Source organism: Physeter macrocephalus, chromosome 9 (assembly GCF_002837175.3).
Source record: "Physeter macrocephalus isolate SW-GA chromosome 9, ASM283717v5, whole genome shotgun sequence".
In the NCBI taxonomy this organism is placed as follows: Eukaryota; Metazoa; Chordata; class Mammalia; order Artiodactyla; family Physeteridae; genus Physeter; species Physeter macrocephalus.
The window spans coordinates 101,190,410-101,199,886 of NC_041222.1; positions in this window are offsets into that span (position 1 = coordinate 101,190,410).

Sequence of the window (9,477 nt, forward strand, 5' to 3'; positions counted from 1 at the left end):
TTAGAAAAGGGCCTAATAGGGAGAAAGAGAAAGGCATACAACAAAAGTGATTAGTGTTTTGATCAAGGGATGACTCTAGAAACTGCACAGAATTTGCTTTTAAATATTGATAAGGCAGAGGGGCATTGGGGGAGTATGGAAGAGTGAAAACTGGCCATAGATTTATAGTTACTGAACTTGGATGGTGGGCAATTAAGGATTCATTATACTATTCTCTAAATATATGTATATGTTAAACATTTCCACAATAAATAGTTAAAAAATATCTTAAGGGTAAGGTGACCATATGTCTTGGATTGCTGGGATTGTCCTAATTTACACACGTTAAATTGGTATAAGTAATAATACCTGTTTTTTTCAACCTCAAGTCATAAATTACTCAATAACCTAAGATACATATTAAAAGCAACAACAACAACAATAACACTCTCCTGTTATTTTAAAATCTCTTTTTATAGTACTTATCATTACCTCCCTTGAACAAAATGTTTGGTTTTATCTTTCTTACATTACTCTCCTCACTAGACTTGTCATATTAGAAGTACTCAAGAGTGTTATCTATGTCTTTCACAAATGTTAGTATCCACAAAGTGCCTAGCTTAATTCTTTATATAGTAAAGAATGGTCAACTTGACTTTTATCGTGCCTTGGAGTGTTACTCAAAAGTTATTTACACTTGATTACATTTTTTTTTTTTTTTTTTTTTTGCGGTACACGGGCCTCTCACCACTGTGGCCCCTCCCGACGCAGAGCACAGGCTCTGGACGCTCAGGCCCAGCGGCCATGGCCCACGGGCCCAGCCACTCCACGGCACGCGGGATCCTCCCGGACCGGGGCACGAACCCACGTCCCCTGCATCGGCAGGCGGACTCCCAACCACTGCGCCACCAGGGAAGCCCCATACACTTGATTACATTTTAATGTACAATATTATTCAACACCTGTGGCCAATTTTGTTTTTGGAACAAAATGTTATAGACTCAGTTTTCCCTGCTTATTTTCTCTATATACAAATAAATACTCTGGATATAATTGAGTGGAAGACAAAAAAATACCTCTGAAAGCTAAAAAGCAAAAGACAGACTGGCTAGAGACCTCTAGACTTGAGGAATGGCAACAAGGTGAGTTTCCTGGGTTTTCTTTTAATTGCTCTCATATATCCCAAATTGGGTGCTGGAGAGGTCTTTAATACAGAATCACCAGCAGGCATAGACAAAAACAAACAAAAATCCTCAAGAATAGTTTTTTCTGTTCACATGACAGAGAATGGAAAAGCTCAACAGAGAACCAGTAAGGTGCTCCAGCATCTGCTCTTGAGCCGAGACACATGTGGATTGATTCACCCAGAGCAGCAACCTCAAAGACTTGTAGGCCAACCCAAAACACACTCCACAATCAGTGCACTGGTGGGCTGTTCAATCCGCCTACGTTGGCAATATAAAAGCCCTGGCAGGCCAGCCTAACACTGATTCAATATCTAGGTAACTAACTACCTGATCTGCCTTCAGAGGCAGCAACAAAATCCCAACAATTTGACCCAACCTCAGCTCAACACTAGGGCAGGGAATGAAACCCTATATTAAACATAGCAGTATCATTCATAAAGCCTGATATATCCCACCCCTTCACCAAATGACATAGGAGACAGCCTGTTGGCTTTTGTTTCTCACATCTCCAGATATGAATATGGACCAGTGACACCAGTTAAATCCAGAATGTTAGAGTAGATCAAGCAGAAGAAAGGACCGCTCAACTCAAAGATGGGTCATTGATAATTATTCAGTTAAAGGAGAAAAAAAGAATAAAGAAAACAAGCGGCTTATAGGACACCTACAAGAAAACCAATATACACATGATGGAAGTCATAGAAAGATAGAGAAAAAAAGAGAGAGAAAGGACCAGGTAGCTTATTCAGAAAAAAATAATGGCTGAAAATTTCCCAAATCTGAAGAAAGAAATGGGCATCCACATGCACAAAGCCCAGAATGTCTCAAATGAGATGAATCCAAAGAAACCCAGATGAAGACTCACTAAAACTGTGAAAAGTCAGAGACAAGAAATTTTGAAAGTGGCAAGAGAAAACAACATGTCACATACGAAAGAACCACCCTAAAACTGAGTAGATTTTTTCAGCAGAAATCTTTCAAGTCTGGAGGGAGTGGGATGATGTAGTTAAAATGCTGAAAGAAAAAAACTATCAACTAAGAATGCTATACCTGGCAAAACAGTCTTTCAAAAAAATAAAGAAGACATAAAGACATCACTAAACAAACAAAAGCTGAAGGAGTTTATCACTGTAAACTGCGATAAACTGTAAGGCACTGTAAGTGCTCGTGAGATTTTTTCAAGTTGAAAGGATGCTAAACAGAAACATGATAGTGTAAGAAAGTATGAAATATACATACATATATATTATATAAACATATAAATGTAAACTCATCTATAGACAAAACCAGAATACATTATAATTTTAATTGTGATGGGTAAATTAATTTTAGTGTCAAAGTCAATGATGAAAGTATTAAAAATAACTAAAACTGAAAAACGTTAAAGAATACATAGTAAAAATTGATACATGTTGTGACAACAACAACATAAAGTGTGAGCTAAAGAGAAGTTAAAGTGTAGTTTTTGTATGCAATTGAACTTAAGTTGTTATCAGCTTAACATAGACTACCTTAACTATGATATTTTATGTAAGCCCCAAGGTAACCACAGAAAATATAGAAGTTACACAAAAGAAAAAGAGAAAGGAATTAATGCATATAAAATACAAAAAAATCAACAAAACACAATGGAAGCCAACAAGAGAGGAAAAGACATACAAAAGAACAAAAAGATTAATAGAAAACAAAGAACAAAATGACAATATTAAATCATTCCTTATCAATAATAACTTTAAATATAAATGGATTAAACTCTCCAATCAAAAGACATGGAGGGGCTGAATGGATGTAAAAAAATAAGACTCAGTTATATGTTGTCTAGAAAAAATCCTCATTTTAGATATAAGGAAACACATAGGCTAAAAGTGAAGATTGGAAAAAGATATTCCCTATAAATGGTAACCAAAAGAGCAGAAATGACTAGACTTATATCAGACAGAATAAACTTTAGGTCAAAAACTGTCAAAAGAGATAAAGAATAACATTATATAATGTTAAATGGATTAATTCACCAGGAAAGTATAAGAAATATAAATATATATACGCACCCAACATCAGAGCAATATAAATATATAAAGCAAACATTGACAGAACTGAAGGGAGAAATAGACAACAATTCCATAAAAGTAGACTTCAATACCCCACTTTCAACAAACTTATTTTATGAGGCCAGAATTACCTGATAACACAACCCAAGAAAGACACCACATGACAAAAAAACTATAGGCAATTCCCTGATGAATACAGATGGGAAAATCAACTACAAAGTGGTAGCAAATCAAATCCAAAAGCACATTAAAAGGATCATACACCACGACCAAATGGGATTTATCCCTGGGATACAATGGTGGTTCAACTCATGAATATTAACTAATACACCACGTTGACATAATTAAGGATAAAAATCACAGGATCATATAAAAAGATGCAGAATAAATGTTTGACAAATTCAGCACACTTTCATGATAAAAATTCTCAAAAAACTAGTAGAAGGAAATTATCTCAGCATAATAAAGGCTATATATGAAAAGCCCAAAGCTAATATTATACTCAATTGTAAAAGACTAAAAGCTTTTCCTCTAAGATCAACAGCAAAGCAAGAATATGCAGAATAAATGTTGTTTGACAAATTCAGCACACTTTCATGATAAAACTCAAAAAACTAGAAGTAGAAGGAAATTATCTCAGCATAATAAAGGCTATATATGAAAAGCCCAAAGCTAATATTATACTCAATTGTAAAAGACTAAAAGCTTTTCCTCTAAGATCAACAGCAAAGCAAGAATACCCATTCTCACTAACCCTATTTAACATAGTTCTAGAAGTCCTAACCAGAGCAATTAAGCAAGAAAAAGAAGTAAAAGGCTTCCAAATCAGAAAGGAAGAAGAAAAGTTGTCTTTTGTTTGTAAACAACATTATCTGATACATAGAAAACCCTAAAAATTCTACTTAAAAAAAACCTGTTAAAAATAATATTGGGGGCTTCCCTGGTGGCGCAGTGGTTGAGAATCCGCCTGCTGATGCAAGGGACACGGGTTCGTGCCCCGGTCCGGGAAGATCCCACATGCCGCGGAGTGGCAGGGCCCGTGAGCCATAGCCGCTGAGCCTGCGCATTCAGAGCCTGTGCTCCGCAACGGGAGAGGCCACAACAGTGAGAGGCCCGCGTACTACAAACAAACAAAAAATTAATATTGGAATTCAGTAAAGGCTTGAGACACAAAATCAACATATGAAAATCAGTTGCATTTCCATATAATAAAAACAAACTATCTGAAAGGAAATTAGGAAAGCAATCCCATTTATAATTGCACAAAAAGAATAAAAAGGAGTAAATTTAACTCGAGATGAAAGACCCATACAGAAAACTATAAAACATATATGAATGAAATTAAACATGACATAATCAAATGGAAAGTCATTCCATAAATTGGAAGACCTAAAAATTGTTAAAATGTCCATACTCCCTATCACAATCTAAAGATTCAAAGCAATCTCTATCAAAATCTCGATTGCAATTTTACAGAAATTGGAAAAAACAACTCTAAAGTTGTTTAAGCCACAAAAGACCATGGATAGACAAATCAATCTTGAGAAAGGAACAAAGCAAGAGGCGTCACACGTCTGACTTTGAAATATATTACAAAGCTATAGTAATCAAAACAGTATGGTACTGGCATAAAGGCAGACAGAAGATCAGGGAAACAGAATAGATATCCCAGAAATAAATATAAACATATATGGTCAACTGATCTTTGACTAAGTTACCAGAAATAGACAATGGACAAAGGATAGTCTCTTCAACAAATGATTTTGGGAAAACTGGATATCCATGTGCGAAAGAATGAAATTGGATTATCTTACACCATACACAAACATCACCTCAAAGTGGATTAAACACTTAAATGTAAGACCTAAAACTGTGAAACTTCTAGAAGAAAACAGAGGAAAATCTTTGACGTTGGTCTTGGTAATGATTTCATGGATATGACACCAAAAGCACAGGCAACAGGAGCAAATATACACAAATGGGACTACATCAAATAAGAAGTTTCTGCACAGCAAAAGAAACAATTAACAAGATGAAAAGTCAATCTATAGAACAGGAGAAAATATTTGCAAACCAAATATAAGAGTTTAATTTCCAAAATGTATAAGTCCTACAACTCAATAGCAAAACCACTAATAATCTGATTGAATAAACATTTCTCCAAAGAAAACATACAAGTGGCCAACATATAATGAAAAGTTGTTCAATATCACTAATAACTGGGTAAATGCAAATCAGAACCACAAAGAGATGTCACATCATACCTGTCAGGATGGCTATAATTTAAAAAAAGACAATAAATGTTAGTGAAGATGTGGAGAAATTGAGTTTTTGCACACACTTTGGTGGGAATGCAAAATGATATAGTCACTATGGAAGACAGTATGGCGGTTCCTCAAAAAATTAAAAATAAAACTATCCATAAATCCCACTTTGGGGTATTTATTCCAAAGAAGTGAAATCAGAATCTCAAAGAAATACTAACACTGCCATGTTCATTGTGGCATTATTCACCATAGCCAAGATGTGGAAACAACCAAAATATCTATCAACAGATGAATGGATGAAGAAAATGTGATATATACATACAGTGGAATACTATTCAGCCTTTAAAATGAAGGAAACTCTGAAATATGCAACAACATGGATGAACCTTGAGGATATTATGCTAAGTGAAATACTCCAGTGACAGAAAAACAAATACTGTGTGATTCCACTTATATGAGGTACGTAAAATACAAAGAGTGGAATTGTGATTGTTAGGGGCTTGGGGTGGGGAGAATGGAGACTTACTAATCAGTGGACATATACTTTCAGTTAAGCAAGATCAATATGCTCTATAGGTTTGCTGCATGGCATTGTACCAGTACTTAACCATAATGGATTGTACGTTTTAAAATATGTTAGAAGGGTAGATATCACATTAAATGTCCTTAGAAAAATGAAATGAAATAAAATGAAATGTAAAAGATTATCCTAGGCATTTTCTGAGTAATGTCCTTAGCCAAACAAAGTGTCCTTGACATAATCTAAAATCTTTTGTCTTACCAAGAAATAGTAAATCGTGATTTGAGAGAGAAATTATGATTAACTTATGCCAATATTGACATGAATTATATGTTGGAATTATCTGACCAGAATTTTAAGGCAGCCATTAATTTTTAAATGCTTCAGTAAGCAGTTACCATCTCTAGAAACAAATGGAAACATAGAAAGTTTAGAAAGTCTCAGCAGAGAAATAGTAATTATAAAACAGAACAATTGAACATCACAGGTAAATAAAATGCACCACATTCTAAACCTCACATCTTAAACAAAAATATCTCAAAATGTATCAAACATTTAAATGTTAAACATAAAACTTTTAAACTTTTAGAGCAAAACACAGGACAAAATCTTCATGAGTTAGGACTAGGCAAAGAGTTCCTAGACTTGACTCTAAAATCATAATCCATTAAAGGAAAGGTTGATAATTGATAACCAGAAAAAATAAATAAAGGTTGATAAATAAAAAATGTTGATAACCAGAAAAAATAAAATTTCCTAGGCAAGAGATTCAGTTAAGAGGATGAAAAGAGATATTACACACTAGGAGAAAATATTTTTAAATCACATACTTGATAAAGAATTTTTATTTGTAAAATATAAAGAACTCTCGAGAGTCAACATTAATAAAAATAAGCGATCCAATGTAAAAATGGTCAAAAGACATGAATGAACATTTTACCAAAGAGAATACACCGATGGACAATAAGAACATGAAAATATCAATATAATTAGCCAGAAGTGAAACAAATTCAGACCAACCTGGGCTATCACTATACACCTATTAGAATGGCTAACATAAGAAACTCATCTGGAATATTTCTTCTATAATTTCTGGAATCCTTTTTTCATTAAAATAAACAATTGTGTTTCTATTCGCACTTTTTCATGGAGAGCTCCCAATGCCTACTGGTTTTATTAAAACTTGGCTCTCAACAATGTGAAGCTCTGTGTTGTGGAAGCTTCCCATTTTCAGAATCCCCATATGCAATATAGTCCAGAGGCTAGGGCCCCAGTGCTTCAAATGTCAACTAAAATTCCAAGCCACAAAACTAGGAACTATCTGATTAATTGCTTTTGACTTTGTTTCTTCATCTGAACTTATTTCTCAAATTCATAGAAATCTTAATGTCTTTTTTAATCTTATTTTTCTCATTAACCTACTGGATTTTACTTTCATCCCTAAGTAGCCTAGCTCCAGACTTCACCAATTCAACCACTGTTTGCTAAAATTCTCAGTCCTGACACCTGCTTTCTCCTCTTATGCAATAAAGTGGCCAGCACTGATGGAATAAAACACACACACACACACACACACACACACACACACACACACACAGAACATTATGTTTAGGCAAAGCTTAAAAAGGGGAAACAAACTCAGAATTGTATTGTTATGTCGTGAGTCCCCAGACTAACAGATAAATTCATGTAGGTATTACAAACTCCCCTTTTCTTTCAATGCCTTTTTGTTTTTGTTTTTTTGCATAGTGTCCTTACAAATATCTGACTTTTTGCACTTCCTCATAGGGCTTGTGGCTGAAGATCTACATTCCCTTTATTTATTATGTTGCCTTTCAGTCAAATTAGTTTACATTGCTAAACCAATAATTCTTCATTTTACCCTTGTTTAATGAAGAATTTGATATTTGTCTTGATAAATTTGTTAGAACTTATTTCTTAGAACTCAGGCTGGAGAAAGATAGTAAGAGAACAGACTCCAAAAGTATTTTAGCCGAATTTGTCTACATTGCATTATATTAAGTCTCCAGAAATAACAATATATGAAGGAATAATTCTCATCAATAATGTGAACTGGTGCCAATAAAAATCCATATTATCTAATAATATGGAGACTCACACATATACATGGTGATAAAGATCTTTTACCAATTTCCCACAGCTCCTTCAAATACATAGATATCCACCCTGATTACTACTTACTCTCTCATTTTTTTCATAGCCTATTTCAGTTTCCCAAACTGTGAAACAAAAACATGAATTCAAAGAGATACATGCACCACAATATTCATAGGAGCATTATTTACAATTGCCAAGATATGGAAGCAACCTAAGTGTCCATCAACAGATGAATGGACAAAGAAGATGTGTCTCATATATATATGATATATATGACATATGTATGATACATATGACATATACGATATATATGACATATACGATATATATGTGTATATCCACACGCACACACACACATATACACACAAGGGAATACTACTCAGCCATAAAAAAGAATGAAATTTTGCCATTTGCAGCAACATGGATAGAATTGCAGGGTATTATGCTAAGTGAAATAAGTCAGGCAGAGAAAGACAAACACTGTATGATCTCACTTACATGTGGAATCTAAAAAAATAAGCTAGTGAACAAAAAAGCACCAGCCTCACAGATATAGAGAACAAACTAGTAGTTACCAGTGGGGAAAGGGAAGGGGGAGGGGCAATATAAGGGTAGGGGGAAAAAAGGGTTATTATGGGATTATATGAAGTCATGTGTGTGAAACTGGAAAATTTTAAAGCACTAAAGAATTTGAAGAATGCTTCATTTCGATAAAATATATATATTATCTGTTTATTAATAAAATTCATTTCACTTGAAAAAAGGCCTATTAAAAAGTCCATTTAATGAATATCAAATAAAAGTATAATGGACTAGAAAATATTAAAGGCCTGTATTTTTATCAGGATCAGAAAACTTGGCAACAAAAAATTCTGTGTGTGTGTGTGTGCATGATAAATACTTAGTACTTCTTTCCTTTATAGTCAGACTTCTTCAGTGACTTACCAGCAAGAGAATTAGTGGTTTTCACAAAACTTTCTACCTATGACGTTAGTCATACTTGGTTTGTCCTGCCTGTATCTATATATGATACCTCACATGGCAAAGGAAAACATAGTGCCCTTTCATTTCTCTCTCACTTTATTAAGTTCTAGATTCAGCTGCTTAGCAACAAGAATCTCTCACTTCTATGGACCATGACAACTGGCTTTCAAATTCTTTCCCATGCTGACTCTCCTATCTCTGTACAACTTTATTTCTGATTTATCTTCAACACGAATAAGTCAGACAAGCTTCCTTACCCTCATCCTATACCCTCCCTAAGTGCTTAGGCTCATTTTAACTTCATTGTTTTTGCTTATGTGGTTCTCCTGATTCCAGACTATTTCCTCATCATATTGTAGAACACTCAAATACTT